We start from the raw sequence: 19,471 nt of genomic DNA, 5'->3' as shown, positions 1-19,471 counted from the left end.
TGGATTAATGAGACAGACTCAGCATGATTATGACATTGACTTGGAGATAGAAAGAAATGGGGGCAGTGGCTGGTGCGCAGCACAGTGATATTCCCCAGTCACTAATATTCAACCATAACTCTTTATGACAGATAGAATTAAATGTAATGCAAAGCGAGGAAACAGGCTACGTTTGGGAGATGGAATGGTGATCGACAATGTGAGCAGAACAGGATAACTTTGAATGGATGGGATAATGTTGAATACATACACTGTTTAATCAATAAGATTGTTCATATTGACGCAGATTACTCTGAATTAAAACAGAGACGGATAACAAATGTGTCAGATACAGGGATGTGAGAAACAGAGCTCACAATATAATAAATTTCAGTCCGAGTCAAATGCTGAAGCAGCAAATTTTATTGAAATGTTCTTGCAAGAAGGGGTGTCTAGAAGTAGGCACCCTGCTCCAAAAATTACTCCACAATTTATATAGTTTAATTCTCGGTATTTCCCCGTATACCTTATTGGCCATCAAACCTAGCAATATTCCTTATTGTGTTCTGACCCTGCCCAGCTGAGCTCCAACCTTGTTTACTTCTCCCCCTACTCCAAGCCGGGCGACCCTCACCCCATCCCTTATTTGTAAGTGACGTGGCTCACTTCAGTGCTGAAATGATGGAAACGTGCTGAGCTTGGCATATCTTGATGTTCTTTTCACCTTATCTGTCTGTCTGTAACATCTTCCATTGTTTGCAAGCACGGTTCATTCCTGTATGTACATTTTAGCTAATGAAAAGTAACTATGTTTTTCTTCCATATAGTTTTCATTCCTGTGTTAGTTTTTATTTTTACCTTACATAAGCAATCATTAATTCAGCTTTTGGCAGATACTGGTGCTAATAAGCAATTATTAATTTGGCTGAAACAATTATATACTGACGTTAATAAGCAATTATGGTTGCTGAACTAACACTGCTTTACCTATATTTCACAGGGAGAATACAGGATCATAATAGGTGGAATGTAGCTCCGTCTGAGCTGACATACTCAATGACCACTACCTTTGCTGTAATTATTACACAGAGCTCCTAAGGTGTGGAAGCAGGCCATTCAGTCCACCCCGACTACACGCAACTCCATATCCTATCCATGCATTCCCCGTGGCTAATGCACCAAACCTACACATCTGTGACACTATGGCCAATATAACTTGACTAATTCACCCTCACCTGAACATCTTTAGACTGTGGAGCACTGGGAGAGGACTCAAGCAAACACTGGCAGAATGTGCAAACTCCACACAGATGGCCACCTGAGGGTGAAATTGAGGCCAGGTCCGTGGCCCTGTGAGGCAGCATTATTAACCACTGTGCCACCCCACTGAGCCGCCATGCCACTCCAGTGACCTGTATTCAATGCGTTCGGAGCCTGATGAGACAAGCGTGTTTATAAACAACACAGTGTGTGTAATCATCAATAATTGATGATTATTGCTGTTTTATGAAGTGTAGCTTCCTCTAAAATGCATTTTCAAAGAAAATCAATTTCCTGAGATTTAACCATTTCGGAGGGTATTACCAAAATGTTTTTTTTAAATAAAACTTAAAAAGTGACAGGCTTCAGTGTAATATAAATGCCAGTGGCAAACAGCTGAAATAATGGGAACAGGAATGGACCATACTGTCGAAACTTTACCAAGTTCAACATGTAGATCCATCAAGAAGAGCAAAATACTAGAGATAATGGAAACCTGAAATACAAACAGAAAATGGTGAAGAAATGCAGCAGACGAGGCAACATCTGGAGAAAGAAACTAAGTTAACTTATCAAATCTCATGCAAACCTGTTTTGAAATATCATACTGGACTCAAAAAGTTCATTCTGTTTCTCTCTGCTGAAATCCTGACAAACCTGCTGAGTTTCTCTCCAGCACTCTTAACTTTAGATTACTTACAGTGTGGAAACAGGCCCTTTGGCCCAACAAGCTACACTGAACCGCCGAAGCACAACCCACCCAGACTCATTCCCCTACATTTACCCCTTCACCTAACACTAATTTAGCATGGCCAATTCCACCTAACCTGCACATTTTTGGATTGTGGGAGGAAACCGGAGCACCCGGAGAAAACCCACGCAGACACGGGGAGAATGTGCAAACTCCACACAGATAGTTGCCTGAGGCGGGAATTAAACCCAGGTCTCTGGCACTGTGAGGCAGTCATTTGCTGCCATGCCACCCATTTTGTTTCTTTCTGGATTGTGGCAAGTTGTCTGATCTGAATTGGAACAGTGAAGCCCGTTATTTCAGTTGACTCTCAAGCATTTGGTTCTGGGCATTAAATGAAAAATTCCGAATTTCTATAGTGAAGGTCCCTAATATCGATGATGTGTTGCATTGTGATGAATGGCAATGCAAATGTTTAACTCAGTGACAGTCACATCTGAAAGAAACTGAATGAAAATGATGGGGAGTTTAACCTGGATGTTAAATTGTGTTCCTAGTGACGGCCAAGGTTGCACTCATCTGACAAGGTCTTAGCTTTCTGAGACTTTATGCCACATTGTGAAAACATCAGTAACTTGATATTTTTAACAGAACATATACATCCATGGGTTTTGGAAGGCAGAGTTTATTTGCCCTCCCTAATAGCTGTGGAGAAAGTGACTGAGAGCTGCCTTCTTGAACCTATTCTATCCAACTAGTGCAGATCCACACACACAGATATTTGGAAGGGGATTCCAAGATTTTAAACAAGTGATGGTGCAGAAACAACACAATAGTCCCTGATCAGGATAGCATGTGACTTGGAAGTCAACTTGCACGTGCTGGGTTTCCCATTGTTTAATCAAGTTCAACCAATGCAGAATTTTCTCTGATTCACATTAATCCCAGTTTTGCTTAGGATCCTTGATGCTACACTCAGTCAAGTATTTCCCTGATGGTAAGGAGAGTCACTCTGATCTCACAGTGACGTGGAGCATCAGCTGAAACAATAAAGAGCAAACGGGTAGAGCACGGTTTGTTTAAAAAATGTGCTCACTGTCCTCACAATAGTCATAAAGAAAATTGAAGCTTGGACTTATGATTCTGTAGGGAGACGGTTCTCCTGTTTGTGATGAGGCTGTTTAGTTCAGTGCTGTGTCAGAGGACAGAAAGAAGTTCCACTCTGCAGCGTGGGGAACAAACCATCCTGTTCCAACTGCGTCAGATAGCAGCAAACACAGACTATTGTCTGTTCCTAAAGGACATTGATCATTCCAATCTCATCATTCACGGATGACCAATAGCAGCACAGAAATCAGCAGCTTCGATCATCCTCGTTGGAGAGCAAAGAGGGAAAGCGACAGTTGGGGAAGTGGGAGTCACAGGGGAAATGGTGTGACATTTGGGAGGCACAGTGGCACAGTAGTTAGCACTGCTGCCTCACAGTGCCAGAGACCTGGGTTCAATTCCTGCCTCAGGCTACTCTCTGTGTGGAGTTTGCACATTCTCACTGTGTCTGTGTGAGTTTCCTCCGGGTGCTCTGATTTCCTCCCACAATCCAAAATTGTACAAGTTAGGTGAATTGGCTAAATTGCCCTTAGTGTTGGGTGAAGGGATAAATATAGGGGAATGGGTCTGGGTGGGTTACGCTTCGGTGGGTCGGTGTGGACCTGTTGGGCCGAAAGGCCTGTTTCCACACTGTAAGTCATCTAATCTGATCATAAAGTGGGAGTGGCAGAAGAGGATTGTGAAGGGAGATGGTCAATGGAAGGGTATACAGCAGCAGAAGGGGCAGGACAGAGGAAACTGGAGTAGAAGGGAAGTGGAGGAAGAAGGATGAGGAGTGGCAGATGAAGTACTACTGACGGGGAATAGGGTGCGTTTGGAGAAAGAGAGACTGATGTTCGATCAAACATCACCGTTCAGGAACATCAGAATCTGGTTTCCATTAAAGATTAAGAACAGATTTCTTATACCGTTTGTTTCTAACACTTGAATCGTGCTCATATTGTCATTCGCTCTGCATTTCTACATATTCATCAAGTGTAAATGACAATGCTTCTCTCCCCTAGTGTATTTTATCAACATTTTTGCACATTTTTTTACAATATGAAGAACAGTGGTTGTGAGCTCTCACAACATGCTTTCAGTTCAAGGTAGTCATCAGAATCTGATTTGATCTCCTACAGTGTGTCTATAATGCAGAATTTAAATTAGCCTTTATCCACATCAGTCTAGCTCTTTCAAACAAACTTAATGAATGAGTCTGTGTTCATCCTGCAGATGAAAAATTCCTTAAGCTCTAACAGTTGTAGGGAATGTTACAAAGGACATGCTCCAGGTCCATGTCGAATATAAATGGTGCAGTGCAAGGGGCCTAAACCTAGCACAACATGAATGATGTACAGCCTGATGGATAAAACTTGCAGAGGGGCAGGGTAGAGTGTAAAACAAGAATTCAGCTTCATGTCCCAAATACCACTTGTGGCTCTCTCAGAAAGGAGCTTGATAGCATCACTCTTGAAACTCACCAAAATAAGAAAAACAAGAGACTGGAATTTTCGATTCTTCATCTGCAAGTAAGATCTGGTGAACAGGAAGGAAATCAAAGTTTGTTAGTGATATTTCTAAATGATGACAATGATGAGAATGTGCGAGATGGTAGGGGTTCAGGGCAGAGATTGAGAACTAATTTTGTGGATGACATAAAGATGAGCTGGGTGGTTCACAGTGAGGAGGCTAGTGTCAGGTTACAGAAGGATATAAACGGCTTGTTCAGACGGCCAGATCAATGGGCAATGATACTTAACACTGATAAATGTGAGGTGATGCACTTTAAAATTAGTCAAAGTATCAAGAACATGGGAACACACTTTTAAAATGAAAGACAAGTGTTTGAGAGAGGATTTATGGAATCTGTTTTGAATCCCCAGGATGGTGTGAGCCTGGAATGTTTACCCAGGAGAGTGGTTAAGGCAGGAAATCTCAGAAACTTTAAAAAACTTGGTGGTGCAGACTCAATGGACATCTTCTTCATTGTATGATTCTATGTGGTGGCAGCCGTGAAAGCTCTGATATATTCTGAAGTACTAATCAATGACACGTGTTGGTTTATTCCATTGACTGTACTCTATAAGTGGTTATATTACAAATCAGCATCATCCCACGGAGTATCAACACTTCCTCATACTAGAACAGCCCAGCCACCTGTGAAACCATCCAGGATAATTCTCAAGCTCAGTGCAAGAATCAACCAAAACAGCCCTGCCATTATTCCAGCTCTTTGCCATTATTATTTTAACAACACAAATAGCATGGATACAGACTTTCTTCCATTATAATGCAGACTTCTACCTGTAACAGTGTTATTTCTCCAAAAAAGAATAAACTCCTTCCCAGGAATTCCCTTGGATAATGGGTTGGTTCTCCTGCCAGTTGTCTAGCTATCCCTGCACCCATTCCTGCCTCTGCCATTTCGGAGGTTAACACCATTACCTTGCCAATTCTATTCTTTAAAAGGCCAACATTTACTTTCACTATTCAGTTCCTTTTTATATACTTGCAGAACATTCGGTATCAGTGCTTGTGTTTTCCACTCATTTCCTTTCGTAGTTCATCTTAACTCTTTTGAGCTTGTTTATAGTGTTGTGGAGAAAATCACCAGCCTCTGAGTCAGAGTTGGGATTTAACGACAGGGTTTATTGTAGAAGGAAATACCCGAGCTCCAGGAGAGAAAGACACCAACAGCACAGTGGTCAGCTGTGAGTCTTCTCACAACCCAGAGCACATGTCAAGACACTTTTACACGTTTTGTAATATAATCGGTCAGCGATGAGGTTATTGTCTCTGCAACACAGTTTGTTTATTGTAAGCATTGCAGAATCGTTGATAGTTTCGGTGAGGTCATTGTCAGTTCCAGCGCAGCCCTTGTTAATTTCAGTGCAGACATTGTCAAGTTTCAATGTCTGTGCGGTAGCCCATTCCTGAGAAGGGCGATTATTGCAGCCCAGGCTATTTGCACTTTGTATTGAGTCTGTTTCAAGCTGTTGGCATTTCTATCAAAGGTGATGGCTGGACCCAGACACTTCGGTGGGCTGTGTCACACTACTCATGTGTATTCTCTTCCCCAATCGCCTTAAACTAATCAAGAAGGTTGTGAGTGCAATGTGCTGGCATTCAGGTGGCCCCAGGCTGTGACTGTATTTGCTCTGCTGTCTCTCTCCATGTTGTGGTCCGGTGGCCATCTTGTGTATCAAGTGACCAACTGATAGTTCAGCGGCCATCTTGTGTATCCATGTACATAGTGTCACCCGGTCCCATGCAATCTTCCACTTCACTCCCCCACTTTGTGGTCAAGGAGGTGACTTCGGAGATATCCCACAGATCACACCATTCACATGTAGAGGTAGGTCATGTCTAGGAGCTCCTCCTCCCGAGTGGTATCATGGAGTGCTACTTTGACTGGTGGCTCTTCTGTGGTGACACTCACTGTTAGTACAGTTCTCGTAAGTAGCGCCTTACAGCAGACCTTAAAACACCCAAGGCCCACACGGAATACCAGCATGAGGGAAATGAGAAGAACTATCCTGTGTGCCAAATAGGGTTCCCAGGATTTACCTAGAAACCAATTTAGCCAGCTATCTGTAACTGTGGCTCCCTGTCGAAAATTATCTAGCTGGTTTGGTCTCGGACTTTGTTGATGGATTCTGTAATGTTATAAGAGGCATCAATAGCATGGGTGATACAATTGTCACCAATAACTGTACAAACTCCCCCTTGCTGTGCTAATTGATAATCCACCACATAACGCGGCAGAAAGAGTTTGAGTTCAGCCAGCTCTGTATTAATTGCTTCCAGAGCTTTTGAGGTACTATTGCCTCTGATAGTCAGGCCACATAGAAGGTAATTTCGGTTTTTGACACTGACGTCCCCTGCTGCAACCCTCCCCCTGCACCCCCCCAACCAAAGATAGAGATCTAAAGAATCCATATCTCAATGATGATCCCAAAGTGCTGGGGACCTGCCAGTCAGCACAGAACTCCTGACTGATGAAACAGATCACTATCCTTCTCCGCACATGTCCCCCACTGAGGCATGATACAGTAAGGGGTCCAATTGGCCCTACTGTGAACAGGTTTGGGAGGTCTGGGGTATCTGTCGCATAAGTCCCGTTACAGAGAAAAACAAATCCCTTCATTATGTGGTAACGTACATCGTCCTGACAATTAGATTACTTACAGTGTGGAAACAGGCCCTTCGGCCCAACAAGTCCACACCGACCCGCCGAAGCGCAACCCACCCATACCCCTACATTTACCCCTTACCTAACACTACGGGCAATTTAGCATGGCCAATTCACCTAACCTGCACATCTTTGGACTGTGGGAGGAAACCGGAGCACCCGGAGGAAACCCACGCAGACACGGGGAGAACGTGCAAACTCCACACAGTCAGTCGCCTGAGTCGGGAATTGAACCCAGATCTCAGGTGCTGTGAGGCAGCAGTGCTAACCACTGTGCCACCGTGCCGCCCATGTGCCACCGTGCCGCCCATGTGCCACCGTCCTGTCCTTCCATCTGTCTGTCCATCCACATTGTCCCTGATGACCCTGGTGCCCACCCCCGAGCTGGTGAGTATTGAACAAATATTCAAAGTTTGTGCGAAGATTTGTAGCTCGGGTGCTTGTTGTAATGGTTCTGTTCGCCGAGCTGGAAGTTTTTGTTGAAAACGTGTGCCAGAGCTGACATGGGTGCCATTGCACTGACCACATACGAATTGTCTGCCCACGGTCACATTCAAGCATGTCTGCTCACTGCAGGTGCAGGTAGACTCTCCCCTGGTGACTGTATAATGCTAAGTTGACAGAGTCTGGACACATGAGTCGTTTTTGGGAACCATTTTTAAACACATCCCATCCGTACCCTGTGGAACAGAATGGGTAATTATCGGGTTTTAAATGGGTCTTCCCTTCCCTAGGCTGGGATGGGGGGGGGGGGCTTGGCCCATGGGCCGGTGGTCCTGCCCAGCTGCACACATATACTCTGGAGTCCCCCTTTATATTTCCCTATCTGCCCGTACATAGCGCTCCTGATGTGTCGCCTGTATATACAGGTCACAAGGGGTGCAAACCGGGGTGGCCACATCTAGGGATTCTATTGATCACGCCAGTGGGTAGGAGGCAGTTCAGTTTCCATGTAAACTGTGGTGGGTTTTATAGAAGAGATTATCTTCAAATTGTGACATGTTCCCAACAGTCATGACACTTCAACACAGTGAAATGCATACATTTTACGGTTAAAATAAAGTTATCAGTCAAAGTCTTTGTTTTCGTCAGGAGGTGCAGTCACGCTTCTGTGTGGTTTGTTCTGTGGGGCTTTCGGATCTCCCCCCTCCTACCCCCACCCCCCGGATAACCATCTTGTTCGCTGTTCCCGTCTGCACCTGGGGAATGGTCAATGACATTAGTTTGGTCACAGGAGTCTTTAAACATTTTGCTTGGGTCCAGTGCTCCCATGTGCCTTTCCCTTTAATGTCTAGGCAGGCACATGTGTCCCCCCTTATTACCACATCGTCTGGCCCATTCCATTCTGTGGTTTGTCAGGCAATGCTCGCACCAGGGTGCGGCTTCCTGCTGTTGGAACCTCAGGGAAGATTTCAACTTCCCCTGCCTTGTCCTTTATGTCTTGTTTGTCAATTACAGATTTCCGCTTCCCTTTCAATTGGGTGCTTAATTTGATCACATACCGCCAAATTCTGTCTTTTACTGTACCCACATTGGTGCCACCTGTGATTATTGTCTCTGTCAATTACATTGCTGGCCCGGTCATTTATTCAGATGGTGTGAGCCCAGCCGCCTGATTCATGGTGGCTCTTAATCCCAGCACTTCAACCCATGTTCTGCCTGAGGTTTGCGTAGCCTTAGCTAAAGTAATCTTGAGCATTCAATTCATTCTCTTTACCATCCCTGAGTCACTCCTTCCGTGACTCCCTTGTCAGGTCCACACCCCCCACCAATCCAACCTCCACTCCCGGCACCTTCCCCTGCAACCGCAAGAAATGCAAAACTTGTGCCCACACATCCCTCCCTCCAAGGCCCCAAGGGATCCTTCCATATCCACCACAAATTCACCTGCACCTCCACACACATCATTTACTACATCCTCTGCACCCGATGTGGCCTTCTCTACATTGGGGAGACAGGCCGCCTACTTGCAGAACATTTCAGAAAACACCTCTGGGACGCCCGGACCAACCAACCCAACCACCCCGTGGCTCAACACTTCAACTTCCCCTCCAGTCCACCAAGGACATGCAGGTCCTTGGACTCCTCCATCACCAGACCATAGCAACACGACGGGGCTGGAGGAAGAGCGCCTCATCTTCCGCCTAGCAAACCTCCAATCACAAGGGATGAACTCGGATTTCTCCGTTTCCTCATTTCCCCTCCCCCCACCTTGTCTCAGTCAAATCCCTCGAACTCAGCACCGCCTTCCTAACCTGCAATCTTTTTCCAGACCTCTCCCCCCCCCCCCCCCCCCACACCCACTCCGGCCTATCACTCTCACCTTGACCTCCTTCCACCTATCACATTTCCAACACCCCTCCCCCAAGTTCCTCCTCCATACCTTTTATCTTAGCCTGCCGGACACACTTTCCTCATGCCTGAAACGTCGACTCTCCTGCTCCTTGGATGTTGTCTGACCTGCTGCGCTTTTCCAGCAATGCATAAAGCTTCCTGGTGTCCTGACTCGGACTCTGAGGCAATTAGGATATCATCTAAGTATTGGATGGCTACCCTCTGGTAAATCTATTGTCTTTAAAATGTTGCTCACCACCCTGTGAAAAATAGTGGGGCTGTTGTGGAACCCATGTGGCGGGCGAGTCCACGTAAACTGCCTGCTCCTTACTGAAAAAGCAAATTTATTCTGAGACTCAGGATGTAACAGGATAGACCAGAAACCACTGGCTATGTCTAAAGCAGTAAGAATCTTGTGTTTGGGGCCAAGCCATTTAAAATGGTGGAGGGATCTGCTACAATGGGGTGCAATTTGGGCTTGACTGTATTTAGTCCTGTGTAATAAATGATGAGCCTATAACTCCCATCAGGCTTTAGTATGGCCACGTTGGGGAATTAATTGTTCTTGTGGTTGCCTTCAGGATTCCCTGTTTCACTAGTCCTTTCACCATCTCCACAATTGCTTTATCTGCTTCGGGTTTTATTGGGTATTGCGGGTGAGGCTTATGCTCTGGTCCGGGAACCATTATCGAGTCCATGATAACCAGACCTCCATCTAACTTTGCTTCTGCCCAGGCTCTGGGGACAGAGGGACAGATGGCTCAGAATTCATCCCCCCACCACCACCTCCTTTTCAAGATTCCAGTCCCTACTGGTGATTGTAGCCACTTTAATTCTTTCAAGGTGTCTTGTAAGTTTCCTAACTTCAGTTTTTTGACCGTCCTGTCTGGGCCAAATCAATTTCCCTTTTGCATAATCGATTAGAACATTATATTTTCTCATGAGATCATTGCCCATTATAGTCCCTCAATTTTTTGGCATCCACTGAATTTCATTTGGATATATATATTGTTCACCTCTACGAGGGTCGTTTCACTTAGGTAAGCAGGTGCTTTTATCCCCTCCTACCCCAGTTATTTGAATCATTTTATTTGTATGGGGTAAGGTTAAGTCTGTGATGGATACAGCTGCTGCTGTGTCTACTAGCATCTCACATTTTCTCCCTTCTATTACTGCGGGCACATTTAATCTCCCCTCTCCCTTACCCTCATGAATGGGGCAGCTGGTTGACAGCTCTGCTGACCTTGGGAATCCCGCAGTTCGGCAGGTTTCTGGGTGGTGTTTGGAGGTGCCCCATGCTTTTCCGAGCACACTGCTTCTATGTGTCCTGTTCTTTTGCAGTGGCCGTGATATTTTATATTGTTCTCTGCTCTAACTCTTGTATTCTGTCCTCCAGCTCTTTAACCTTTTCATGGGCCTTTCTGCAGTTACTCGTGGAGGCACTCACTTGTTCAATTCGGCCTGCTAATTGGTATACTAACAATACCCCAATCTTTTTAGTTTTAATCCATTTCTGTTTATCTCTCCACACTCTCTGTTGTGCTAATGTCTGGGATGGATGCCAACCACATTTCTTCATTTGCTCTGTCAGCCCTTGTCTGTCTGCCATGTCTCTCAATAAGGGGACCTGCAGTATCCCACTTAAAACTTTGATCTGCTATTTAGCAGTTTGTGTTACACCGGATACAAAAACTGTAAAGTGTTCCCAACCATTGGGGACTGCTCTACCCCCAGCCACTAATACTGTCCCAGCACAATCCATAAGCTGTAGCAGCCTCCGAGCAAGGTATGTTCTGCACCGGTGAGAGTTCTCTACTTTCCTGGCCACCACTACTAGTCGGTACCTACCCGTCAGATGGAAATGCTAGCTCAATAAAGTGTGCTCTCTACCAGGACTCCTCTACCCTCCCGGCCACCTCGACTGACTCAACACCTCCCAATAGGCCCAGAAACCTACCTCTAGCCCGATGTGCTCTCTACCAGTGGCATTGCTTTATCCTCCCGGCCACCACCACTATTCAAGTTGTGTCGTCCTACTACAGAATTTGAGGGTATTATGGATACTCACAGTGTCCACACTCCCCACCCCGGGAACGTGTGCTCCACTGAGGTTTGGCTCTTGGTCAGTGATCAGCTCTGCTTCCTCACCACATTGGAAATTATAAGTACAGGCAGCACCCAGCTTTTAATTTGAACTCTAACTGGACTGTGCGTTGTTTGCACCTACAGAGTCCAATATTACCTTACTCTGCCATTTGTGCTTCACAACTCCGAGTACCCTTGGCCTCTCAGTTCCCACTTCAAATCCCAACCCTCATATGGTGGGGCGGGAGGGAAGAGGGGGCTACCCCTCCTAACAACTGGTTTTGGGTAGGGCTTTTGAGGAAGGCATGAGCTTGCCCTCTGGCTGTTTCAGCACAAACAGCAGCTTCTTACAACAGTGAACACAGTTAAACACTTATTCTCCAAAGAGACTTAAAATTTTCAATTCAGTTGGAGAAAGGCCAATTTTGATGGTATTAGGCAAGAACTTTCGAAAGCTGATTGGAGGCAAATGTTTGCAGGTAAAGGGACGGCTGGAAAATGGGAAGATTTCAGAAATGAGATAACATGAATCCAGAGAAAGTATATTCCTGTCAGGGTGAAAGAGAAGGCTGGTAGGTACAGGGAATACTGGATGACTAAAGAAATTGAGGGTTTGGTTAAGAAAAAGAAGGAAGCATATGTCAGGTATAGACAGGATAGACCGAGTGAATCCTTAGAAGAGTATAAAGGAAGCAGGAGTATACTTAAGAGGGAAATCAAGAGGGTAAAAAGGAGACATGAGATAGTTTTGACAAATAGAATCAAGGAGAATGCAAAGGGTTTTTACAAATATATTAAGGATAAAAGGGTAACTAGGGAGAGAATAGGGCCCCTCAAAGATCAGCAAGGTGGCCTTTGCGTGGAGCCACAGAAAATGGGGGAGATACTAAATGAATATTTTGCATCAGTATTTACTATGGAAAAGGATATGGAAGATATAGACTGTAGGGAAATAGATGGTGATATCTTGCAAAATGTCCAGATTACAGAGGAGGAAGTGCTAGATGTTTTGAAATGGTTAAAGGTGGCTAAATCCCTAAGACCTGATCGGGTGTATCCGGGAAGCTAGAAGAGTGATTGTTGGGCCTCTTGCTGAGATATTTGTATCATCTATAGTCACAGGTGAGGTGCTGGAAGACTGGAGATTGGTAAACGTGGTGCCACTGTTTAAGAAATGCGTTAATGATAAGCCAGGGAACTATAGACTGGTGAGCATGACCTCAGTGGTGGGCAAGTCGTTGGAGGGAATCCTGAGAGACAGGATGTACATGTATTTGGAAAGGCGAGGACTGATTAGGGATAGTCAACGTGACTTTGTGCGTGGGAAATCATGTCTCACAAACTTGATTGAGTTTTTTGAAGAAGTAATAAAGAAGATTGATGAGGGCAGAGCAGTAGATGTGCTCAATATGGACATCAGTAAGGCGTTTGACAAGGTTCCCCATGGGAGACTGATTAGCAAGGTTAGATCTCACGGATTACAGGGAGAACTAGCTATTTGGATACAGAAGTGGCTTAAAGGTCGAAGACAGAGGGTGGTGGTGGAGTGTTGTTTTTCAGACTGGAGGCCTGTGACCAGTGGAGTGCCACAAGGATCGGTACTGGGTCCTCTACTTTTTTGTCATTTACATAAATGATTTGGATGCGAGCATAAGAGGTACAGTGAGTAAGTTTGCAGATGACACCAAAAATGGAGGTGTAGTGGACAACGAAGAGGGTTATCTCAGATTACAACAGGATCTTGACCAGATGGGCCAATGGGCTGAGAAATGGCAGATGGAGTTTAATTCAGATCAATGCGAGGTGCTGTGTTTTGGGAAAGCAAATCTTAACAGGACTTATAGACTTAATGGTAAGGTCCTAGGGAGTGTTGCTGAACAAGAGACCTTGGAATGCAGGTTCATAGCTCCCTGAAAGTGAAGTAGCAGGTAGATAGGACAGTGAAGAAGGTGTTTATGTATGCTTTCCTTTATTGGTCAGAGTATTGAGTACAGGAGTTGGGAGGTCATGTTGCGGCTGTACAGAACATTGGTTAGGCCACTGTTGGAATATTGCATGCAATTCTGGTCTCCTTCCTATTGGAAAGATGTTGTGAAACTTGAAAGGGTTCAGAAAAGATTTACAAGGATGTTGCCAAGGTTGGAGGATTTGAGCTACAGGGAGAGGCTGAACAGGCTGGGGCTGTTTTCCCTGGAGCATCGGAGGCTGAGGGGGTGACCTTATAGAGGTTTACAAAATCATGAGGGGCATGAAAGGATAAATAGACTGTTGACTCTAATGTAGAGGTTCTGTAGACTCTATGACTCTAATCGGTATACCTTTTAAACTGTGCTCTTGGCCCGGTCTGACTCTGCCCGTTTGTAGTTACAAATTAGTTCTTACCCCGGCACACCAATCGTGGCCTTCGACCAGGGTACCAGTAATAAGATCCCTGCTCGCAGCACCAATTGCTGTGGAAAAAAATCACCAGCCTCTGAGTCAGAGCCGAGGTTCATTGACAGAGTTTATTGCACAAGGAAATATCGGAGCTCTGGGGATGGAAAGCCACCAGTAGCACAGTGGTCAGCTGTGAGTCTTCTCTCAACCCTGAGCACATGTCAAGACACTTTTATACAATTTGTAATATAATAGGTCAACGATGAGGTTATTGTCTCTGTAACTTAGTTTGTTTATTGTAAGCATTGCAGAATCGTTGATAGTTTTGGTGCAGTCATTGTCAGTTCCAGCGCAGCCTTTGTTAATTTCAGTGCAGACATTGTCAGTTTCAATGTCTGTGTGGAAGTCCATTGCTGTAGTAATGGGCATTAATCACTCTTCCTGAGAAGGATAATTACTGCAGCCTGGGCTATTAGCACATTGTATTGAATCTGTGTCAAGCTGTTGGCATTTCTATCAAAGGTGTTGGCTGGACCCAGACACTTTGGAGGGCAGTGTCACACTATTCGTGTGTATTATCCCCCCCACCCCGCACCTGTCTTAAACTAATCAACAAGATTGTGAGTGCATTGTGTTCGCATTCTGGTGGCCCCAGGCTGTGTCTGTATTTGCTCTGCTGTCTCTCTCCATATTGTGGCCCGGTGGCCATCTTGCGTGTCAAGTGGCCAACAGATGGCTCAGTGGCCATCTTGTGTGTCCGTGTACCTACTCTCACCCTGCCCCGTGCCATCTCCAACTTCAATAGGAAGCATTTCCTGACATTTAAAGTGTTTTTATTCGTTCACAGGATGAGGGTATTGCTGGCAATGCCAGCATTTATTGTCCATCATTAATTGCTCAAATGGCAGGTAAGAGTCAATCACATTGCTGTGGGTCTGAAGTCACATACAGCCCAGACCAGGTAAGGATGGCAGTTTTCTTCCCAAAGGACATTGTGCACCAAATGGGCTTTTCCAACAATCGCAGTGGATTCGTGGTCTTCAATAAAGTCTTAATTCCAGATTTTTATTGAACTTAAACTCTATCATCCATCATGGTGGCATTTGAACCTTGGTCCTCAGAATATCACCTGTGTTTCTCAATTAACAGTCCAGCAATAACACATCCAGATCATCAGCTTTCCCAAACCTCCCAAATGCAACAAACCTGTGCAGAATATTGTGTCCTTGTTTTTATCTTCGTAGAACATAGAACATTACAGCGCAGTACTGGCCCTTTGGCCCTCGATGTTGCACTGACCTGTCATACTAATCTGAAGCCCATCCCACCTACACTATTCCATGTACGTCCATTTGCCTGCCCAAAGACGACTTAAATGCACTTAAACTTGGCGAATCTACAGGCAAAGCATTCCATACCCTTACTACTCTCTGAGTAAAGAAACTACCTCTGATATCTATCTCCCCTCACTTAAAAGTTGTGTCCCCTCGTGTTTGCCGTCCCCATATTTGGAAAAAGCTTCTCCTTGTCCACCCTATCTAACCCTCTGATTATCTTGTATGTCTCTATTAAGTCACCTCTCAAACTTCTTCTCTCTAACGAGAACAGCCTCAAGGCCCTCAGCCTTTCCTCGTAAGACAATCCTTCCATACCAGGCAATATCCCAGTAAATCTCCTCTGCACCCTTTCCAAAGCTTGCACATCCTTCTTATAATGTGGTGACCAGAACTGTACACAATACTCCAAATGTGGCCATACCAGAGCTTTGTTCAGCTGCAGTATAACCTCCTGCTTCCGGAACTCAATCCCTTTATTAATAAAGGCCAAAATATTGTATGCCTTCTTTACAACCCTGTCGATGTTGTCATTGATGTCCTTGTTACGTCATGGATGACTTTTCACCTTTTCACAATTCTTCTTCCTCTCAGGAATATACTTTAATTGAGAGGTATTTATCATCTCCCTAAGTATTTGACACTCTTCTTCAGCTGTCCTCCCCTTTAATAATTTTGTACAGTCCACTCGGGCCAGCTCCTTTCTCAGGCTGGTAATCATTATCTTTGCCCAACACTAAAACTCTCATATGCAACTCTGTCCTCACTCTTTTTCAATCTGATGTGGAACTTTAGCACTTTGTCATCAATCCTCCAACTGGATCCTTAATTCCAAGGCCATTCATCAATTTTTCCTCATTACATAACATCAAATCTAACATTGCCAATTCTCTGATGTTCCATGACATGTTGCTCTCAGAAACAATCTCTCATATACTCTGTGAACCTTTTTTTGAGGCTATCTTTGTCTAATTGACTAATTGAGTCAATATGTGGGAGGCTCAGCAAAAATTCCTCCCAAGGAAAAAGAAACATGCTAAAGGGAAGGTGAGGTAACCATGGCTGACAAGGGAAGTCAGGGACAGCATAAAAGCAAAAGAGAAAACATATGGTATGGCCAAGGACAGTGAGAAGTCAGAGGATGTGGAAACTGATAAAGACCAACAGAGGAAAACGAGAAAATAAATAAGGACATGGAAGATTAAATATGACGTTTAAACTAACCAGTAACATAAGGAAAGATTACAAAAGTTTATTTCAGTATATTAAAGGAAAAAGCGAGGCAAAAGTGGGCATTGGGATGTTGGAAAATGAAGTTGGAGAAGTAATAATGTGTAATAACGAAATACCTGAGGAACTAATTAAGTGCATCACGTCAGTCATCACAGTGGAGGACACAATAGTATCGAAAAAATCAACAGAGTCAGGGGTCAGTGATGAGTATGAGTGTTAGAAAAACTGAAAGGTCTGAAAGTGGATAACTCACCTGGACCACACGGGATACATCCGAGAGTTCTGAAGGAGATAGCTGAAGAGATAGTGAAGGCTTTTCAGGTATCATTCAAGTCAGGGAGGGTCCCAAAAGACTGGGAAAATGCTGATGAAACCCTGCTGTTTAAGAATGGAGTAATGCAAATGATGGTAAACTGTAGGCCGATTAACCTGACCTCGGTCGTTGGTAGGATTTTGGAGTTCATTGCGAAAGATGGTAGATAGATTCCCTATAGTGTGGAAACAGGCCCTTCAGCCCAACAAGTCCACACCGACCCTCTGAAGAGTAACCCACCCAGTCCCATTTCCCTCTGACTAACGAACCTAACACTTTGGGCAATTTAGCATGACCAATTCACCTGACCTGCACATCTTTGGACTGTGGGAGGAAACCAGAGTACCCGGAGAAAACCCACGCATGCATGGGGAGAATGTGCAAACTCTACACAGATAGTTGCCTAAGGCTGGTATCAAACCTGGGACCCTGGTGCTGTGAGGCAGCAGTGCTAATCACTGAGCCACGTGCCATCCCATGAGATTTCTAAATACCTGGAAGTGCATGGTAAAATAGGTCGAAGTCAGTATGGTTTCATCAAGGAAGGGCATGCCTGACAGATATGTTAGAATCCTTTGAGGAGATAACAAACAGTTTAGACAAGAAGAACCAATGGATAAAACCTAGCTGGACTTCCAGAAGTGCTGCACAAGAGGCTGCAGAGTAAGATAAGGACCCAAGGTGTTACAAGCTAGGTGTTAGCATGGATAGGAGATTGGCTGTCTGGCAGAAGGAAGAGAGTGTGGATAAAAGGGTCCTACAACACAGGATGGAAGCCAATGACTCGTGATATTCCACAATGGCCAATGTTGGGACCACAACTTTTCACTTTATACGTTAATCATCTGGATGAAGGAACTGAGGACATACTGGCTATGTTGTGGATGAGACAAGGATAGCTGGAGGGGCAGGTAATATTGAGGAAGTGGGGAGGCTGGAGCAAGATTTAGATAGGTTAGGAGAGTGAGCAAAGAAGTGGCAGGTGAAATGTAATAGGAAGAATAAAAACATGGACTGTTTTCTAATTGGGGAGAAAATTTCAAAATCTGAAGTGCAAAAGGATAGATTTCTCTCCAGTAAAACTCACAGGTTGAGTCAGTAGTTAGGAAGGCAAATACAATGTTTTCATTTATCTTGAGTGGACGAGAATATAAAAGCAGGGATGCACTTCTGAGGCTTTGTAAGGCTCTGGTCAGAACAAATTTAGAGTATTGTGAGCAACTTTGGGCCCCATACCTCAAAAAGGATTTATTGGCCCTGGAGTGGGTCTGGAGGAGGTTCACAAGAATGATCCCAGAAATGAAAGACTTAACATATGAGGAACATTTGAGGACTCTGGGACTATATTTGATAGACCTTAGAAGGCTGAGGGAGGATCTGATTGAAATTTCCCGAATACTGAATGGTCTGGGCAGAGCAGATGTTGGGAAGATGTTTCTATTGGCAGAAGAGACAAGCACTGCCTAAGAGTAAAAGAAAAAGCAACATGGGCGGCACAGTGGCTCAATGGTTAGCACTGTTGCCTCACAGCACCAGGTACCTGGATTCGATTCCCGCTTTGAGTGACTGTCTGTGTGGAGTATGCCCTTCTCCCCGTGTCTGCGTGTGTTTCCGTCAGGTGCTCTGGTTTCAAAGATGTGCAGTTAGGTGAATTGGAAATGCTAATTTGTCCATAGTGTGAGGTGCAGTAGTCAGGGCCAAATATCGTGTAGGGGATTGGGTCTGGGTGGTAATTTTTCAGAGGGCCGCTGTGGACTTGCTGTGTCAAATGGTCTGCTTCCACCTTGAGGGTAATCTAATCTAATCTACACATTAGAGAAACTTCTTTCGCCAGAGAATGGTGAATCTGTGGAATTCAGTGCCACTGGAAGCTGGGTCATTGAGTTTATTTAAAACAGAGATCGATATGTTCTTGATTGCCAAGGGAATCAACGGTTACAAGGTGAAAGGGGGAAAATGGGGTTGAAAATTCACTCCCCTGATTGAATGGCAGAGCACACACCTTGGGCTGAATGGCCTAATTTCTGTTCCAGTGTGGTATGGTCTCACAATACTAACTAACCCAGTCTGCATGACCTGGAATGGATGGGTATTTTCTTTAGATGTTTTGAATCCATATATGATATTATTTTCCTGCTACTGGGTGAATCTGTGGAGAGAGAGCTGGAGATTAAAGACCAAGCACAAGTTAAAGGAGTATTTAATTGGGCGATTAATACTTCTTTAATAAATTGTGAAATAAATTGTAAACTGGATCCTTTACAATCAGGTTTGAGAATTTTAACCACATGGTAACTATATAACATCCAAAAAGAAATGAACATACTCAACAACCCCCACCTTTGACAGTATGAAGTTGGGCAACAGTTTGACTAGGATCCAGGGAATAGTAGTGTTTATTACTGTACTGTTCTTGTGTTATATTATTTTTTGCCTTGTAAAATGTACTGCAACCACCACAATAAAGTAGATGACTGAAAGGGAGCTGTGGACCCTGAAGGTGGCCCGACTATGCACCATCAAGTCAACTGACTACTACTGGAGTTATGAAAAGACATCAAACGACAAGAAGATATCATGGATGT

This window comes from Hemiscyllium ocellatum, chromosome 33, assembly GCF_020745735.1.
Source record: "Hemiscyllium ocellatum isolate sHemOce1 chromosome 33, sHemOce1.pat.X.cur, whole genome shotgun sequence".
Taxonomy (NCBI): domain Eukaryota; kingdom Metazoa; phylum Chordata; class Chondrichthyes; order Orectolobiformes; family Hemiscylliidae; genus Hemiscyllium; species Hemiscyllium ocellatum.
Note: the sequence above shows the minus strand (reverse complement) of the source record.